This window comes from Muntiacus reevesi, chromosome 22 (assembly GCF_963930625.1).
Source record: "Muntiacus reevesi chromosome 22, mMunRee1.1, whole genome shotgun sequence".
Classification (NCBI taxonomy): Eukaryota; Metazoa; Chordata; class Mammalia; order Artiodactyla; family Cervidae; genus Muntiacus; species Muntiacus reevesi.
Genome location: NC_089270.1, coordinates 47,876,482 through 47,894,813, shown reverse-complemented (window position 1 = coordinate 47,894,813; position 18,332 = coordinate 47,876,482).

Genomic DNA, 18,332 nt, shown 5'->3' with positions numbered 1-18,332 from the left:
CCAGGCTCCCAGGCTCCCAGGCTCCCAGGCGCGGGCTCGGGAACTGAGGGCCCTAGGCTCCCAGGCTCCCAGGCGCGGGCTAGGGTGCTGCGGACCCCAGGCCCCCAGCCTCCCAGGCTCCCAGGCGCGGGCTCGTGTGCAGCGGACCCCAGGCTCCCAAGCGCGGGCTCGGGAGCTGATGGCCCCAGGCCCCCAGCCTCCCAGGCTCCCAGACTCCCAGGCGCTGCTAGGGTGCTGCGGACCCCAGGCTCCCAGTCTCCCAGGCGCGCGCTAGGGTGCTGCGGACCCCAGGCCCCCAGCCTCCCAGGCTCCCAGGCTCCCAGGCGCGGTCTATGGTGCTGCGGACCCCAGACTCCCAGGCCCCCAGCCTCCCAGGCTCCCAGGCGCGGGCTCGTGTGCTGCGGACCCCAGGCTCGCAAGCGTGGTCTCGGGCGCTGAGGGCCCCAGGCCCCCAGCCTCCCAGGCTCCCAGGCTCCCAGGCGCGGGATAGGGTGCTGCGAACCCCAGGACCCCAGCCTCCCAGGCTCCCAGGCTCCCAGGCGCGGGATAGGGTGCTGCGGACCCCAGGCCCCCAGCCTCCCAGGCTCCCAGGCTCCTAGGCGCGGGCTCAGGTCCTGCGGACCCCACGCTCCCAAGCTCCCAGGCTCCCAGGCTCCCAGGCGCTGCTAGGGTGCTGCGGACCCCAGGCTCCCAGGCTCCCAGGCGCGGGCTTGGGTGCTGCGGACGCCAGGCCCCGAGCCTCCCAGGCTCCCAGGCTCCCAGGCGCGGTCTATTGTGCTGCGGACCCCAGACTCCCAGGCTCCCAGGCTCCCAGGCGCTGCTAGGGTGCTGCGGACCCCAGGCTCCCAGGCTCCCAGGCTCCCAGGCTCCCAGGCTCCCAGGCGCGGGCTCGTGTGCTGCGGACCCCAGGCTCCCGAGCGCGTGCTCGGGAGCTGAGGGCCCCAGGCTCCCAGGCTCCCAGGATCCTATGCGCGGGCTCAGGTCCTGCGGACCCCAGGCTCCCAAGCTCCCATGCTCCCAGGCTCCCAGGCGCTGCTAGGGTGCTGCGGACCCCAGGCTCCCAGGCTCCCAGGCGCGGGCTAGGGTGCTCGGACCCCAGGCCCCCAGCCTCCCAGGCTCCCAGGCTCCCAGGCGCGGTCTATTGTGCTGCGGACCCCAGACTCCCAGGCTCCCAGGCTCCCAGGCGCGGGATAGGGTGCTGCGGACCACAGGCCCCCAGGCTCCCAGGCTCCCAGGCTCCCAGGCGCGGGCTCGGGAGCTGAGGGCCCCAGGCTCCCAGGCTCCCAGGCTCCCAGGCGCGGGCTCTGGTGCTGCGCACCCCAGGCCCCCAGCCTCCCAGGCTCCTGGGCTCCCAGGCTCCCAGACGCGGGCTCGTGTGCTGCGGACCCCAGGCTCCCAGGCGCGGGCTCGGGTGTTGCGGACCCCAGACTCCCAGGCTCCAAGGCTCCCAGGCGCGGGCTCGGGAGCTGAGGGCCCCAGGCTCCCAGGCTCCCAGGCTCCCAGGCGCGGGCTCAGGTCCTGCGGACCCCAGGCTCCCAAGCTCCCAGGCTCCCAGGCTCCCAGGCGCTGCTAGGGTGCTGCGGACCCCAGGCTCCCAGGCTCCCAGGCGCGGGCTAGGGTTCTGCGGACCCCAGAACCCAGGCTCCCAGGCTCCCAGGCTCCTAGGCGCGGGCTTGAGTGCTGCGGACCCGAGGCTCCCAGGCGCTGGCTTGTGAGCTGCATCTCTCTGGCTTCGAGTGCAGGCCCGGGAGCTGCCTCCCCCAGGTTCAAAGGCAACCAGGCGCGGGTTCCGGAGCTGCGGCCCCAGGATCCCAGGCTGCCAGGTTCCCAGGCGCGGGCTAGTGTGCTGCGGACCCCTGGCCCCCAGCCTCCCAGGCTCCCAGGCTCCCATCGCGTGCTCGTGTGCTGCGGACCCCAGGCTCCCGAGCACGGGCTCGGGAGCTGAGGGCCCCAGGCCCCCAGCCTCCCAGGCTCCCAGGCTCCCAGGCGCGGGATAGGGTGCTGCGGACCCCAGGCCACCAGGCTCCCAGGCTCCCAGGCTCCCAGGCGCGAGCTCGGGAGCTGAGGGCCCCAGGCTCCCAGGCTCCCAGGCTCCTAGGCGCGGGGTAGGGTGGTGCGGACCCCAGGCTCCCAGGCTCCCAGGCTCCCAGGCGCCGGCTCAGGTGCTGCGGACCCCAGGCTCCCAGGCTCCCAGGCTCCCAGGCTCACAGGCGTGGTCTAGGGTGCTGCGGACCCCAGACCCCAGGCTCCCAAGCTCCCAGGTTCCTAGGCGCGGGCTTGGGTGCTGGGGACCCCAGGTTCCCAGGCGCGGGCTCGTAAGCTGCATCTCCCTGGCTTCGAGTGCAGGCCCGGGAGCTGCTTCCCCCAGGTTCAAAGGCAACCAGGCGCGGGCTCAGGTCCTGCGGACACCAGGCTCCCAGGCTCCCAGGCGCGGGCTCGGGTGATGCGGACCCCAGGCTCCCAGGCTCCCAAGCACCCAGGCTCCCAGGCGGGGGCTCGGGAGCTGAGGGCCCCAGGCTCCCAGGCTCCCAGGCGCGGGCTAGGGTTCTGCGGACCCCAGGCCCCCAGCCTCCCAGGCTCCCAGGCTCCCAGGCGCGGGCTCGTGTGCAGCGGACCCCAGGCTCCCAAGCGCGGGCTCGGGAGCTGATGGCCCCAGGCCCCCAGCCTCCCAGGCTCCCAGGCTCCCAGGCGCTGCTAGGGTGCTGCGGACCCCAGGCTCCCAGGCTCCCAGGCGCGGGCTAGGGTGCTGCGGACCCCATGCCCCCAGCCTCCCAGGCTCCCAGGCTCCCAGGCGCGGTCTATGGTGCTGCGGACCCCAGACTCCCAGGCTCCCAGGCTCCCAGGCTCCCAGGCGCGGGCTCGGGTGCTGCGGGCCCCAGGCTCCCAGGCTCCCAGGCTCCCAGGCTCCTAGGCGCGGGCTCGGGAGCTGAGGGCCCCAGGCTCCCAGGCTCCCAGGGGCGGGCTAGGGTGCTGCGGACCCCAGGCCCCCAGCCTCCCAGGCTCCCAGACTCACAGGCTCCCAGGCGCGGGCTCGTGTGATGCGGACCCCAGGCTCCCAAGCGCGGGCTCGGAAGCTGAGGGCCCCAGGCTCCCAGGCTCCCAGGCTCCTAGGCGCGGGCTCAGGTCCTGCGGACCCCAGGCTCCCAAGCTCCCAGGCTCCCAGGCTCCCAGGCGCTGCTAGGGTGCTGCGGACCCCAGGCTCCCAGGCTCCCAGGCGCGAGCTAGGGTGCTGCGGACCCCAGGCCCCCAGCCTCCCAGGCTCCCAGGCTCCCAGGCGCGGGATAGGGTGCTGCGGACCCCAGACTCCCAGGCTCCCAGGCTCCCAGGCTCCCAGGCGCGGGCTCGGGAGCTGAGGGCCCCAGGCTCCCAGGCTCCCAGGCTCCCAGCCTCCCAGGCTCCCAGGCTCCCAGGCGCGGGATAGGGTGCTGCGGACCCCAGACTCCCAGGCTCCCAGGCGCGAGCTAGGGTGCTGCGGACCCCAGGCCCCCAGCCTCCCAGGCTCCCAGGCTCCCAGGCGCGGGATAGGGTGCTGCGGACCCCAGACTCCCAGGCTCCCAGGCTCCCAGGCTCCCAGGCGCGGGCTCGGGAGCTGAGGGCCTCAGGCTCCCAGGCTCCCAGGCCCCCAGCCTCCCAGGCTCCCAGGCTCCCAGGCGCGGGATAGGGTGCTGCGGACCCCAGACTCCCAGGCTCCCAGGCTCCCAGGCTCCCAGGCGCGGGCTCGGGAGCTGAGGGCCCCAGGCTCCCAGGCTCCCAGGCTCCCAGGCGCGGGCTCGTGTGCTGCGGACCCCAGGCTCCCAGGCGCGGGCTCGGGTGCTGCGGACCCCAGACTCCCAGGCTCCCAGGCTCCCAGGCGCGGGCTCGTGTGCTGCGGACCCCAGGCTCCCAAGCGCGGGCTCGGGAGCTGAGGGCCCCAGGCTCCCAGGCTCCCAGGCTCACAGGTGCGGGCTCAGGTCCTGCGGACCCCAGGCTCCCAAGCTCCCAGGCTCCCATGCTCCCAGGCGCTGCTAGGGTGCTGCGGACCCCAGGCTCCCAGGCTCCCAGGCGCGGGCTAGGGTGCTGCGGACCCCAGAACCCAGGCACCCAGGTTCCCAGGCTCCTAGGCGCGGGCTTGAGTGCTGCGGGCCCGAGGCTCCAAGGCGCTGGCTCGTGAGCTGCATCTCCCTGGCTTCGAGTGCAGGCCCGGGAGCTGCCTCCCCCAGGTTCAAAGGCAACCAGGCGCGGGTTCCGGAGCTGCGGCCCCAGGATCCCAGGCTCCCAGGCTCCCAGGCGCGGGCTAGGGTGCTGCGGACCCCAGGCCCCCAGCCTCCCAGGCTCCCAGGCTCCCAGGCGCGGGTTCGTGTGCTGCGGACCCCAGGCTCCCGAGCGCGGCCTGGGAGCTGAGGGCCCCAGGCCCCCAGCCTCCCAGTCTCCCAGGCTCCCAGGCGGGGGATAGGTTGCTGCGGACCCCAGGCCACCAGGCTCCCAGGTTACCAGGCTCCCAGGCGCGGGCTCGGGAGCTGAGGGCCCCAGGCTCCCAGGCTCCCAGGCTCCTAGGCGCGGTGTAGGGTGGTGCGGATCCCAAGCTCCCAGGCTCCCAGGCTCCCAGGCGCCGGCTCAGGTGCTGCGGACCCCAGGCTCCCAGGCTCCCAGGCTCCCAGGCTCACAGGCGTGGTCTAGGGTGCTGCGGACCCCAGACCCCAGGCTCCCAGGCTCCCAGGCTCCTAGCCGCGGGCTTGGGTGCTGGGGACCCCAGGCTTCCAGGCGCGGGCTCGTGAGCTGCATCTCCCTGGCTTCGAGTGCAGGCCCGGGAGCTGCTTCCCCCAGGTTCAAAGGCAACCAGGCGCGGGCTCAGGTCCTGCGGACCCCAGGCTCCCAGGCTCCCAGGCTCCCAGGCGCGGGCTCGGGAACTGAGGGCCCTAGGCTCCCAGGCTCCCAGGCGCGGGCTAGGGTGCTGCGGACCCCATGCCCCCAGCCTCCCAGGCTCCCAGGCGCGGGCTCGTGTGCTGCGGACCCCAGGCTCGCAAGCGTGGTCTCGGGCGCTGAGGGCCCCAGGCCCCCAGCCTCCCAGGCTCCCAGGCTCCCAGGCGCGGGATAGGGTGCTGCGAACCCCAGGTCCCCAGGCTCCCAGGCTCCCAGGCTCGGGCTCGTGTGCTGCGGACCCCAGGCTCCCAAGCGCGGGCTCGGGAGCTGAGGGCCCCAGGCCCCCAGGCTCCCAGGCTCCCAGGCTCCCAGGCGCGGTCTATTGTGCTGCGGACCCCAGACTCCCAGGCTCCCAGGCTCCCAGGCTCCCAGGCGCTGCTAGGGTGCTGCGTACCCCAGGCTCCCAGGCTCCCAGGCGCGGGCTAGGGTGCTGCGGACCCCATGCCCCCAGCCTCCCAGGCTCCCAGGCTCCCAGGCGCGGTCTATGGTGCTGCGTACCCCAGACTCCCAGGCTCCCAGGCTCCCAGGCTCCCAGGCGCGGGCTCGGGTGCTGCGGACCCCAGGCTCCCAGGCTCCCAGGCTCCCAGGCTCCAAGGCGCGGGCTCGGGAGCTGAGGGCCCCAGGCTCCCAGGCTCCCAGGCGCGGGCTAGGGTGCTGCGGACCCCAGGCCCCCAGCCTCCCAGGCTCCCAGGCTCCCAGGCTCCCAGGCGCGGGCTCGTGTGCTGCGGACCCCAGGCTCCCAAGCGCGGGCTCGGGAGCTGAGGGCCCCAGGCTCCCAGGCTCCCAGGCTCCTAGGTGCGGGCTCAGGTCCTGCGGACCCCACGCTCCCAAGCTCCCAGGCTCCCAGGCTCCCATGCGCTGCTAGGGTGCTGCGGACCCCAGGCTCCCAGGCTCCCAGGCGCGGGCTAGGGTGCTGCGGACGCCAGGCCCCCAGCCTCCCAGGCTCCCAGGCTCCCAGGCGCGGTCTATTGTGCTGCGGACCCCAGACTCCCAGGCTTCCAGGCTCCCAGGCTCCCAGGCGCTGCTAGGGTGCTGCGGACCCCAGGCTCCCAGGCTCCCAGGCTCCCAGGCTCCCAGGCTCACAGGCGCGGGCTCGTGTGCTGCGGACCCCAGGCTCCCGAGCGCGTGCTCGGGAGCTGAGGGCCCCAGGCTCCCAGGATCCTATGCGCGGGCTCAGGTCCTGCGGACCCCAGGCTCCCAAGCTCCCATGCTCCCAGGCTCCCAGGCGCTGCTAGGGTGCTGCGGACCCCAGGCTCCCAGGCTCCCAGGCGCGGGCTAGGGTGCTCGGACCCCAGGCCCCCAGCCTCCCAGGCTCCCAGGCTCCCAGGCGCGGTCTATTGTGCTGCGGACCCCAGACTCCCAGGCTCCCAGGCTCCCAGGCGCGGGATAGGGTGCTGCGGACCACAGGCCCCCAGGCTCCCAGGCTCCCAGGCTCCCAGGCGCGGGCTCGGGAGCTGAGGGCCCCAGGCTCCCAGGCTCCCAGGCTCCCAGGCGCGGGCTCGGGTGCTGCGGACCCCAGGCCCCCAGCCTCCCAGGCTCCTGGGCTCCCAGGCTCCCAGACGCGGGCTCATGTGCTGCGGACCCCAGGCTCCCAGGCGCGGGCTCGGGTGATGCGGACCCCAGACTCCCAGGCTCCAAGGCTCCCAGGTCGGGCTCGGGAGCTGAGGGCCCCAGGCTCCCAGGCTCCCAGGCTCCCAGGCGCGGGCTCAGGTCCTGCGGACCCCAGGCTCCCAAGCTCCCAGGCTCCCAGGCTCCCAGGCGCTGCTAGGGTGCTGCGGACCCCAGGCTCCCAGGCTCCCAGGCGCGGGCTAGGGTGCTGCGGACCCCAGAACCCAGGCTCCCAGGCTCCCAGGCTCCTAGGCGCGGGCTTGAGTGCTGCGGACCCGAGGCTCCCAGGCGCTGGCTTGTGAGCTGCATCTCTCTGGCTTCGAGTGCAGGCCCGGGAGCTGCCTCCCCCAGGTTCAAAGGCAACCAGGCGCGGGTTCCGGAGCTGTGGCCCCAGGATCCCAGGCTGCCAGGTTCCCAGGCGCGGGCTAGTGTGCTGCGGACCCCTGGCCCCCAGCCTCCCAGCTCCCAGGCTCCCATCGCGGGCTCGTGTGCTGCGGACCCCAGGCTCCCGAGCACGGGCTCGGGAGCTGAGGGCCCCAGGCCCCCAGCCTCCCAGGCTCCCAGGCTCCCAGGCGCGGGATAGGGTGCTGCGGACCCCAGGCCACCAGGCTCCCAGGCTCCCAGGCTCCCAGGCGCGAGCTCGGGAGCTGAGGGCCCCAGGCTCCCAGGCTCCCAGGCTCCTAGGCGCGGGGTAGGGTGGTGCGGACCCCAGGCTCCCAGGCTCCCAGGCTCCCAGGCGCCGGCTCAGGTGCTGCGGACCCCAGGCTCCCAGGCTCCCAGGCTCCCAGGCTCACAGGCGTGGTCTAGGGTGCTGCGGACCCCAGACCCCAGGCTCCCAAGCTCCCAGGTTCCTAGGCGCGGGCTTGGGTGCTGGGGACCCCAGGTTCCCAGGCGCGGGCTCGTAAGGTGCATCTCCCTGGCTTCGAGTGCAGGTCCGGGAGCTGCTTCCCCCAGGTTCAAAGGCAACCAGGCGCGGGCTCAGGTCCTGCGGACCCCAGGCTCCCAGGCTCCCAGGCGCGGGCTCGGGTGATGCGGACCCCAGGCTCCCAGGCTCCCAAGCACCCAGGCTCCCAGGCGCGGGCTCGGGAGCTGTGGGCCCCAGGCTCCCAGGCTCCCAGGCGCGGGCTAGGGTTCTGCGGACCCCAGGCCCCCAGCCTCCCAGGCTCCCAGGCTCCCAGGCGCGGGCTCGTGTGCAGCGGACCCCAGGCTCCCAAGCGCGGGCTCGGGAGCTGATGGCCCCAGGCCCCCAGCCTCCCAGGCTCCCAGGCTCCCAGGCGCTGCTAGGGTGCTGCGGACCCCAGGCTCCCAGGCTCCCAGGCGCGGGCTAGGGTGCTGCGGACCCCAGGCCCCCAGCCTCCCAGCCTCCCAGGCTCCCAGGCGCGGTCTATGGTGCTGCGGACCCCAGACTCCCAGGCTCCCAGGCTCCCAGGCTCCTAGGCGCTGCTAGGGTGCTGCGGACCCCAGGCCCCCAGCCTCCCAGACTCCCAGGCTCCCAGGCGCGTTCTATGGTGCTGCGGACCCCAGACTCCCAGGCTCCCAGGCTCCCAGGCTCCCAGGCGCTGCTAGGGTGCTGCGGACCCCAGGCCCCAGCCTCCCAGGCTCCCAGGCTCCCAGGCGTGGTCTATGGTGCTGCGGACCCCAGACTCCCAGGCTCCCAGGCTCCCAGGCTCCCAGGCGCTGCTTGGGTGCTGCGGACCCCAGGCTCCCAGGCTCCCAGGCGCGGGCTAGGGTGCTGCGGACCCCAGGCCCCCAGCCTCCCAGGCTCCCAGGCTCCCAGGCGTGGTCTATGGTGCTGCGGACCCCAGACTCCCAGGCTCCCAGGCTCCCAGGCTCCCAGGCGCGGGCTCGGGTACTGCGGACCCCAGGCTCCCAGGCTCCTAGTCTCCCAGGCTCCAAGGCGCGGGCTCGGGAGCTGAGGGCCCCAGGCTCCCAGGCTCGCAGGCGCTGGCTAGGGTGCTGCGGATCCCAGGCCCCCAGCCTCCCAGGCTCCCAGGCTCCCAGGCGCGGGATCGTGTGCTGCGGACCCCAGGCTCCCAAGCGCTGGCTCGGGAGCTGAGGGCCCCAGGCTCCCAGGCTCCCAGGCTCCCAGGCGCGGGCTCAGGTCCTGCGGACCGCAGGCTCCCAAGCTCCCAGGCTTCCAGGCTCCCAGGCGCTGCTAGGGTGCTGCGGACCCCAGGCTCCCAGGCTCCCAGGCGCGGGCTAGGGTGCTGCGGACCCCAGGCCCCCAGCCTCCCAGGCTCCCAGGCTCCCAGGCGCGGTCTATTGTGCTACGGACCCCAGACTCCCAGGCTCCCAGGCTCCCAGGCTCCCAGGCTCCCAGGCGCGGGATAGGGTGCTGCGGACCCCAGGCCCCCAGGCTCCCAGGCTCCCAGGCTCCCAGGCGCGGGCTCGGGATCTGAGGGCCCCAGGCCCCCATCCTCCCAGGCTCCCAGGCGCGGGATACGGTGCTGCGGACCCCAGGCCCCCAGGCTCCCAGGCTCCCATGCTCCCAGGCGCGGGCTCGGGAGCTGAGGGCCCCAGGCTCCCAGGCTCCCAGGCTCCTAGGCGCGGGGTAGGGTGGTGCGGACCCCAGGCTCCCAGGCTCCCAGGCGCCGGCTCAGGTGCTGCGGACCCCAGGCTCCCAGGCTCCCAGGCGCGGGCTAGGGTGCTGCGTACCCCAGGCTCCCAGGCTCCCAGGCGCGGGCTAGGGTGCTGCGGACCCCAGGCCCCCAGCCTCCCAAACTCCCAGGCTCCCATGCGTGGTCTAGGGTGCTGCGGACCCCAGAAGCCAGGCTCCCAGGCTCCCAGGCGAAGATCGAAAGCTGCTCAAAACCAGTATCCGGCCTCCCGTGCGTTTGCTCGGGAGATGCGTGCCCCAGGCTCCCAAGCGCGTGCTCGTGAGCTGGGACCCCAAGGCTCATAGGCTAACAGGTGCGTTCTCGGGAGATTGTGCCCGCAGGCTCACAGGCTCCCAGGCGTGTGCTCGTGTGCTGCGCACCCCAGGCTCCCAGGCGCGTGCACGTGAGCTGGGAACCCAAGGCTCACAGGCTACCAGGCGCGGGATCGGGGGCTGGGCTTCACAGGCTCCCAGGCGCGGGCTCGTGTGCTGCGCACCCCAGGCTCCCAGGCGCTGGCTCGTGAGCTGTATCTCCCTGGCTTTGAGTGCAGGCCCGGGAGCTGCCTCCCCCAGGTTCAAAGGCAACCAGGCGCGGGTTCCGGAGCTGCGGCCCCAGGATCCCAGGCTCCCAGGCTCCCTGGCGCGGGCTAGGGTGCTGCGGACCCCAGTCCCCCAGCCTCCCAGGCTCCCAGGCTCCCAGGCGCGGGCTCGTGTGCTGCGGACCCCAGGCTCGGGAGCTGAGGGCCCCAGGCCCCCAGCCTCCGAGGCTCCCAGGCTCCCAGGCGCGGGATAGGGTGCTGCGGACCCCAGGTCCCCAGGCTCCCAGGCTCCCAGGCGCGGGCTCGTGTGCTGCGGACCCCAGGCTCCCAAGCGCGGGCTCGGGAGCTGAGGGCCCCAGGCTCCCAATCACCCAGGCTCCCAGGCTCCCAGGCGCGGGCTCAGGTCCTGCGGACCCCAGGCTCCCAAGCTCCCAGGCTCCCAGGTTCCCAGGCGCTGCTAGGGTGCTGCGGACCCCAGGCTCCCAGGCTCCCAGGCGCGGGCTTGGGTGCTGCGGACCCAAGGCCCCCAGCCTCCCAGGTTCCCAGGCTCCCAGGCTCCCAGGCGCGGTCTATTGTGCTGCAGACCCCAGACTCCCAGACTCCCAGGCTCCCAGGCTCCCAGGCGCTGCTAGTGTGCTGCGTACCCCAGGCTCCCAGGCTCCCAGGCGCGGGCTAGGGTGCTGCGGACCCCAGGCCCCCAGCCTCCCAGGCTCCCAGGCTCCCAGGCGCGGTCTATGGTGCTGCGGACCCCAGACTCCCAGGCTCCCAGGCTCCCAGGCTCCCAGGCGCGGGCTCGGGTGCTGCGGACCCCAGGCTGCCAGGCTCCCAGGCTCCCAGGCTCCCAGGCGCGGGCTCGGGAGCTGAGGGCCCCAGGCTCCCAGGCTCCCAGGCGCGGGCTAGGGTGCTGCGGACCCCAGGCCCCCAGCCTCCCAGGCTGCCAGGCTCCCAGGCTCCCAGGCGCGGGCTCGTGTGCTGCGGACCCCAGGCTCCCAAGCGCGGGCTCGGGAGCTGAGGGCCCCAAGCCCGCAGCTTCCCAGGCTCCCAGGCTCCCAGGCGCGGGATAGGGTGCTGCGGACCCCAGGTCCCCAGGCTCCGAGGCTCCCAGGCTCGGGCTCGTGTGCTGCGGACCCCAGGCTCCCAAGCGCGGGCTCGGGAGCTGAGGGCCCCAGGCTCCCAGGCTCCAAGGCTCCCAGGCTCCCATGCGCGGGCTCAGGTCCTGCGGACCCCAGGCTCCCAAGCTCCCAGGCTCCCAGGCGCTGCTAGGGTGCTGTGGACCCCAGGCTCCCAGGCTCCCAGGCGCGGGCTAGGGTGCTGCGGACCCCAGGCCCCCAGCCTCCCAGGCTCCCAGACTCCCAGGCGCGGTCTATGGTGCTGCGGACCCCAGACTTCCAGGCTCCCAGGCTCCCAGGCTCCCAGGCGCGGGCTCGGGTGCTGCGGACCCCGGGCTCCCAGGCTCCCAGGCTCCCAGGCTCCAAGGCGCGGGATCGGGAGCTGAGGGCCCCAGGCTCCCAGGCTCGCAGGCGCTGGCTAAGGTGCTGCGGATCGCAGGCCCGCAGCCTCCCAGGCTCCCAGGCTCCCAGGCTCCCAGGCGCGGGCTCGTGTGCTGCGGACCCCAGGCTCCCAAGCGCGGGCTCGGGAGCTGAGGGCCCCAGGCTCCCAGGCTCCCAGGCTCCCAGGCGCGGGCTCGTGTGCTGCGGACCCCAGGCTCCCAAGCGCGGGCTCGGGAGCTGAGGGCCCCGGGCTCCCAGGCTCCCAGGCTCCCAAGCTCCCAGGCTTCCAGGCTCCCAGGCGCTGCTAGGGTGCTGCGGACCCCAGGCTCCCAGGCTCCCAGGCGCGGGCTCGGGTGCTGCGGACCCCAGGCCACCAGCCTCCCTGGCTCCCAGGCTCCCAGGCTCCCAGGCGCGGTCTATTGTGCTGCGGACCCAAGACTCCCAGGCTCCCAGGCTCCCAGGCTCCCAGGCGCGGGATATGGTGCTGCGGACCCCAGGCCCCCAGGCTCCCAGGCTCCCAGGCGCGGTATACGGTGCTGCGGACCCCAGGCCCCCAGGCTCCCAGGCTCCCAGGCTCCCTGGCGCGGGCTCGGCAGCTGAGGGCCCCAGGCTCCCAGGCTCCCAGGCTCCTAGGCGCGGGGTAGAGTGGTGCGGACCCCAGGCTCCCAGGCTCCCAGGCTCCCAGGCGCGGGCTAGGGCGCTGCGTACCCCAGGCTCCCAGGCTCCCAGGCGTGGGCTAGGGTGCTGCGGACCCCAGTCCCCCAGCCTCCCAAACTCCCAGGCTCCCAGGCGTGGTCTAGGGTGCTGCGGACCCCAGAACCCAGGCTACCAGGCTCCCAGGCTCCCAGGCGCTGCTAGGGTGCTGCCGACCCCATGCTCCCAGGCTCCCAGGCTCCCAGGCGCAGGCTCGTGTGCTGAGGATCCCAGGCTACCAGGCTCCCAGGCTCCAGTGCGAAGATCGAAAGCTGCTCAAAACCAGTATCCGGCCTCCCGTGCGTTTGCTCGGGAGATGCGTGCCCCAGGCTCCCAAGCGCGTGCTCGTGAGCTGGGACCCTAAGGCTCATAGGCTAACAGGTGCGTTCTCGGGAGATTGTGCCCGCAGGCTCACAGGCTCCCAGGCGCGTGCTCGTGTGCTGCGCACCCCAGGCTCCCAGGCGCGTGCACGTGAGCTGGGATCCCAAGGCTCACAGGCTCCCAGGCGCGGGATCGGGGGCTGGGCTTCACAGGCTCCCAGGCGCGGGCTCGTGTGCTGCGCACCCCAGGCTCCCAGGCGCTGGCTCGTGAGCTGCATCTCCCTGGCTTCGAGTGCAGGCCCGGGAGCTGCCTCCCCCAGGCTCCCAGGCTCCCAGGCGCGGGCTCAGGTCCTGCGGACCCCAGGCTCCCAAGCTCACAGGCTCCCAGGTTCCCAGGCGCTGCTAGGGTGCTGCGGACCCCAGGCTCCCAGGCTCCCAGGCGCGAGCTAGGGTGCTGCGGACCCAAGGCCCCCATCCTCCCAGGGTCCCAGGCTCCCAGGCGCGGTCTATTGTGCTGCGGACCCCAGACTCCAAGGCTCCCAGGCTCCCAGGCGCTGCTAGGGTGCTGCGTACCCCAGGCTCCCAGGCTCCCAGGCGCGGGCTAGGGTGCTGCGGACCCCATGCCCCCAGCCTCCCAGGCTCCCAGGCTCCCAGGCGCGGTCTATGGTGCTGCGGACCCCAGACTCCCAGGCTCCCAGGCTCCCAGGCGCTGGCTCGGGTGCTGCGGACCCCAGGCTCCCAGGCTCCCAGGCTCCCAGGCACGGGCTCGGGAGCTGAGGGCCCCAAGCTCCCAGGCTCCCAGGCGCGGGCTAGGGTGCTGCGGACCCCTGGCCCCCAGCCTCCCAGGCTCCCAGGCTCCCAGGCTCCCAGGCGCGGGCTCGTGTGCTGCGGACCCTAGGCTCCCAAGCGCGGGCTCGGGAGCTGAGGGCCCCAGGCTCCCAGGCTCCTAGGCGCGTGCTCAGGTCCTGCGGACCCCCGGCTCCCAAGCTCCCAGGCTCCCAGGCGCTGCTAGGGTGCTGCGGACCCCAGGCTCCCAGGTTCCCAGGCGCGGGCTAGGGTGCTGCGGACCCAGGCCCCCAGCCTCCCAGGCTCCCAGGCTCCCAGGCGCGTTCTATGGTGCTGCGGACCCCAGACTCCCAGGCTCCCATGCTCCCAGGCGCGGGCTCGTGTGCTGCGGACCCCAGGCTCCCAAGCGCGGGCTCGGGAGCTGAGGGCCCCAGGCCCCCAGCCTCCCAGGCTCCCAGGCTCCCAGGCGCGGGATAGGGTGCTGCGGACCCCAGGTCCCCAGGCTCCCAGGCTCCCAGGCGCGGGCTCGTGTGCTGCGGACCCCAGGCTCCCAAGCGCGGGCTCGGGAGCTGAGGGCCCCAGGCTCCCAGGCACCCAGGCTCCCAGGCTCCCAGGCGCGGGCTCAGGTCCTGCGGACCCCAGGCTCCCAAGCTCACAGGCTCCCAGGTTCCCAGGCGCTGCTAGGGTGCTGCGGACCCCAGGCTTCCAGGCTCCCAGGCGCGGGCTAGGGTGCTGCGGACCCAAGGCCCCCAGCCTCCCAGGCTCCCAGGCTCCCAGGCGCGGTCTATTGTGCTGCGGACCCCAGACTCCCAGGCTCCCAGGCTCCCAGGCGCTGCTAGGGTGCTGCGTACCCCAGGCTCCCAGGCTCCCAGGCGCGGGCTAGGGTGCTGCGGACCCCATGCCCCCAGCCTCCCAGGCTCCCAGGCTCCCAGGCGCGGTCTATGCTGCTGCGGACCCCAGACTCCCAGGCTCCCAGGCTCCCAGGCTCCCAGGCGCGGGCTCGGGTGCTGCGGACCCCAGGCTCCCAGGCTCCCAGGCTCCCAGGCTCCCAGGCGCGGGCTCGGGAGCTGAGGGCCCCAGGCCCCCAGCCTCCCAGTCTCCCAGGCTCCAGGCGCGGGATAGGTTGCTGCGGACCCCAGGCCACCAGGCTCCCAGGTTACCAGGCTCCCAGGCGCGGGCTCGGGAGCTGAGGGCCCCAGGCTCCCAGGCTCCCAGGCTCCTAGGCGCGGGGTAGGGTGGTGCGGATCCCAAGCTCCCAGGCTCCCAGGCTCCCAGGCGCCGGCTCAGGTGCTGCGGACCCCAGGCTCCCAGGCTCCCAGGCTCCCAGGCTCACAGGCGTGGTCTAGGGTGCTGCGGACCCCAGACCCCAGGCTCCCAGGCTCCCAGGCTCCTAGCCGCGGGCTTGGGTGCTGGGGACCCCAGGCTTCCAGGCGCGGGCTCGTGAGCTGCATCTCCCTGGCTTCGAGTGCAGGCCCGGGAGCTGCTTCCCCCAGGTTCAAAGGCAACCAGGCGCGGGCTCAGGTCCTGCGGACCCCAGGCTCCCAGGCTCCCAGGCTCCCAGGCGCGGGCTCGGGAACTGAGGGCCCTAGGCTCCCAGGCTCCCAGGCGCGGGCTAGGGTGCTGCGGACCCCAGGCCCCCAGCCTCCCAGGCTCCCAGACGCGGGCTCGTGTGCAGCGGACCCCAGGCTCCCAAGCGCGGGCTCGGGAGCTGATGGCCCCAGGCCCCCAGCCTCCCAGGCTCCCAGACTCCCAGGCGCTGCTAGGGTGCTGCGGACCCCAGGCTCCCAGTCTCCCAGGCGCGCGCTAGGGTGCTGCGGACCCCAGGCCCCCAGCCTCCCAGGCTCCCAGGCTCCCAGGCGCGGTCTATGGTGCTGCGGACCCCAGACTCCCAGGCTCCCAGGCTCCCAGGCTCCCAGGCGCTGCTTGGGTGCTGCGGACCCCAGGCCCCCAGCCTCCCAGGCTCCCAGGCGCGGGCTCGTGTGCTGCGGACCCCAGGCTCGCAAGCGTGGTCTCGGGTGCTGAGGGCCCCAGGCCCCCAGCCTCCCAGGCTCCCAGGCTCCCAGGCGCGGGATAGGGTGCTGCGAACCCCAGGACCCCAGGCTCCCAGGCTCCCAGGCTCGGGCTCGTGTGCTGCGGACCCCAGGCTCCCAAGCGCGGGCTCGGGAGCTGAGGGCCCCAGGCCCCCAGGCTCCCAGGCTCCCAGGCTCCCAGGCGCGGTCTATTGTGCTGCGGACCCCAGACTCCCAGGCTCCCAGGCTCCCAGGCTCCCAGGCGCTGCTAGGGTGCTGCGTACCCCAGGCTCCCAGGCTCCCAGGCGCGGGCTAGGGTGCTGCGGACCCCATGCCCCCAGCCTCCCAGGCTCCCAGGCTCCCAGGCGCGGTCTATGGTGCTGCGTACCCCAGACTCCCAGGCTCCCAGGCTCCCAGACTCCCAGGCGCGGGCTCGGGTGCTGCGGACCCCAGGCTCCCAGGCTCCCAGGCTCCCAGGCTCCAAGGCGCGGGCTCGGGAGCTGAGGGCCCCAGGCTCCCAGGCTCCCAGGCGCGGGCTAGGGTGCTGCGGACCCCAGGCCCCCAGCCTCCCAGGCTCCCAGGCTCCCAGGCTCCCAGGCGCGGGCTCGTGTGCTGCGGACCCCAGGCTCCCAAGCGCGGGCTCGGGAGCTGAGGGCCCCAGGCTCCCAGGCTCCCAGGCTCCTAGGCGCGGGCTCAGGTCCTGCGGACCCCACGCTCCCAAGCTCCCAGGCTCCCAGGCTCCCAGGCGCTGCTAGGGTGCTGCGGACCCCAGGCTCCCAGGCTCCCAGGCGCGGGCTTGGGTGCTGCGGACGCCAGGCCCCCAGCCTCCCAGGCTCCCAGGCTCCCAGGCGCGGTCTATTGTGCTGCGGACCCCAGACTCCCAGGCTCCCAGGCTCCCAGGCTCCCAGGCGCTGCTAGGGTGCTGCGGACCCCAGGCTCCCAGGCTCCCAGGCTCCCAGGCTCCCAGGCTCCCAGGCGCGGGCTCGTGTGCTGCGGACCCCAGGCTCCCGAGCGCGTGCTCGGGAGCTGAGGGCCCCAGGCTCCCAGGCTCCCAGGATCCTATGCGCGGGCTCAGGTCCTGCGGACCCCAGGCTCCCAAGCTCCCATGCTCCCAGGCTCCCAGGCGCTGCTAGGGTGCTGCGGACCCCAGGCTCCCAGGCTCCCAGGCGCGGGCTAGGGTGCTCGGACCCCAGGCCCCCAGCCTCCCAGGCTCCCAGGCTCCCAGGCGCGGTCTATTGTGCTGCGGACCCCAGACTCCCAGGCTCCCAGGCTCCCAGGCGCGGGATAGGGTGCTGCGGACCACAGGCCCCCAGGCTCCCAGGCTCCCAGGCTCCCAGGCGCGGGCTCGGGAGCTGAGGGCCCCAGGCTCCCAGGCTCCCAGGCGCGGGCTCTGGTGCTGCGCACCCCAGGCCCCCAGCCTCCCAGGCTCCTGGGCTCCCAGGCTCCCAGACGCGGGCTCGTGTGCTGCGGACCCCAGGCTCCCAGGCGCGGGCTCGGGTGTTGCGGACCCCAGACTCCCAGGCTCCAAGGCTCCCAGGCGCGGGCTCGGGAGCTGAGGGCCCCAGGCTCCCAGGCTCCCAGGCTCCCAGGCGCGGGCTCAGGTCCTGCGGACCCCAGGCTCCCAAGCTCCCAGGCTCCCAGGCTCCCAGGCGCTGCTAGGGTGCTGCGGACCCCAGGCTCCCAGGCTCCCAGGCGCGGGCTAGGGTTCTGCGGACCCCAGAACCCAGGCTCCCAGGCTCCCAGGCTCCTAGGCGCGGGCTTGAGTGCTGCGGACCCGAGGCTCCCAGGCGCTGGCTTGTGAGCTGCATCTCTCTGGCTTCGAGTGCAGGCCCGGGAGCTGCCTCCCCCAGGTTCAAAGGCAACCAGGCGCGGGTTCCGGAGCTGCGGCCCCAGGATCCCAGGCTGCCAGGTTCCCAGGCGCGGGCTAGTGTGCTGCGGACCCCTGGCCCCCAGCCTCCCAGGCTCCCAGGCTCCCATCGCGGGCTCGTGTGCTGCGGACCCCAGGCTCCCGAGCACGGGCTCGGGAGCTGAGGGCCCCAGGCCCCCAGCCTCCCAGGCTCCCAGGCTCCCAGGCGCGGGATAGGGTGCTGCGGACCCCAGGCCACCAGCCTCCCAGGCTCCCAGGCTCCCAGGCGCGAGCTCGGGAGCTGAGGGCCCCAGGCTCCCAGGCTCCCAGGCTCCCAGGCTCCCAGGCGCTGCTAGGGTGCTGCGGACCCCAGGCCCCCAGCCTCCCAGGCTCCCAGGCTCCCAGGCGCGGTCTATGGTGCTGCGGACCCCAGACTCCCAGGCTCCCAGGCTCCCAGGCTCCCAGGCGCTGCTAGGGTGCTGCGGACCCCAGGCCCCCAGCCTCCCAGGCTCCCAGGCTCCCAGGCGCGTTCTATGGTGCTGCGGACCCCAGACTCCCAGGCTCCCAGGCTCCCAGGCGCTGCTAGGGTGCTGCGGACCCCAGGCCCCCAGCCTCCCAGGCTCCCAGGCTCCCAGGCGTGGTCTATGGTGCTGCGGACCCCAGACTCCCAGGCTCCCAGGCTCCCAGGCTCCCAAGCGCTGCTTGGGTGCTGCGGACCCCAGGCTCCCAGGCTCCCAGGCGCGGGCTAGGGTGCTGCGGACCCCAGGCCCCCAGCCTCCCAGGCTCCCAGGCTCCCAGGCGTGGTCTATGGTGCTGCGGACCCCAGACTCCCAGGCTCCCAGGCTCCCAGGCTCCCAGGCGCGGGCTCGGGTACTGCGGACCCCAGGCTCCCAGGCTCCCAGTCTCCCAGGCTCCAAGGCGCGGGCTCGGGAGCTGAGGGCCCCAGGCTCCCTGGCTCGCAGGCGCTGGCTAGGGTGCTGCGGATCCCAGGCCCCCAGCCTCCCAGGCTCCCAGGCTCCCAGGCGCGGGATCGTGTGCTGCGGACCCCAGGCTCCCAAGCGCTGGCTCGGGAGCTGAGGGCCCCAGGCTCCCAGGCTCCCAGGCTCCCAGGCGCGGGCTCAGGTCCTGCGGACCGCAGGCTCCCAAGCTCCCAGGCTTCCAGGCTCCCAGGCGCTGCTAGGGTGCTGCGGACCCCAGGCTCCCAGGCTCCCAGGCGCGGGCTAGGGTGCTGCGGACCCCAGGCCACCAGCCTCCCAGGCTCCCAGGCTCCCAGGCGCGGTCTATTGTGCTACGGACCCCAGACTTCCAGGCTCCCAGGCTCCCAGGCTCCCAGGCTCCCAGGCGCGGGATAGGGTGCTGCGGACCCCAGGCCCCCAGGCTCCCAGGCTCCCAGGCTCCCAGGCGCGGGCTCGGGATCTGAGGGCCCCAGGCCCCCATCCTCCCAGGCTCCCAGGCGCGGGATACGGTGCTGCGGACCCCAGGCCCCCAGGCTCCCAGGCTCCCATGCTCCCAGGCGCGGGCTCGGGAGCTGAGGGCCCCAGGCTCC